Raw genomic sequence first — 627 nt, 5'->3', positions numbered from 1 at the left:
CCCCACCCCCCCAACGTCCCCCCCCCGTGCCCGGGCAAAAAGGGTCAGCAGCTCCCGGCTCACCTGCAGGGGGACACTGGGATGGACTGGGAACCACTGGGAGGGCACTGGGAGGGATTGGGAACCACTGGGAGGGACTGGGAACCACTGGGAGGGACTGGGATGGACTGGGAGGAAGTAAAAGAGCACTAAGAACGCACTGGTCTATACTGGGAAGCACTGGGAGCACCAAAGGATGATGGTAACAGTCTGGGGATGGACTGGGATGAACTGGGAGTGGCTGCTGGGAACATCCTTCTCCACACTGGTTTATACTGGGAGCTACTGGGAGCACTTGGGAAGGGACCAAGGGTACCAGGAGGGGACAAAAGCCACTGAAAGATGCTGAGAGCAACCTGAGGACAAACTGGGCTGTACTGGGAGTGTCGGGGGGAGCCTGGCCAGCTACTGGGAGCGCACTGCTCCGTACTGGTCCGTACTGGTCTGTACTGGGAGCCCACCTGCTGCAGGCTGCCGTCCTCCACCACCGTGTCGAACTCGTTGTCCATCACCTCGGCCAGGAAATCCTCCACCTCCTCCTGCTCCAGGTCAGCTGAGGGGGGGGGGGTCGGGGGGGGGGCACCCCTG

This window comes from Geospiza fortis, unplaced genomic scaffold, assembly GCF_000277835.1.
Source record: "Geospiza fortis unplaced genomic scaffold, GeoFor_1.0 scaffold675, whole genome shotgun sequence".
Lineage (NCBI taxonomy): Eukaryota > Metazoa > Chordata > Aves > Passeriformes > Thraupidae > Geospiza > Geospiza fortis.
Note: the sequence above shows the minus strand (reverse complement) of the source record.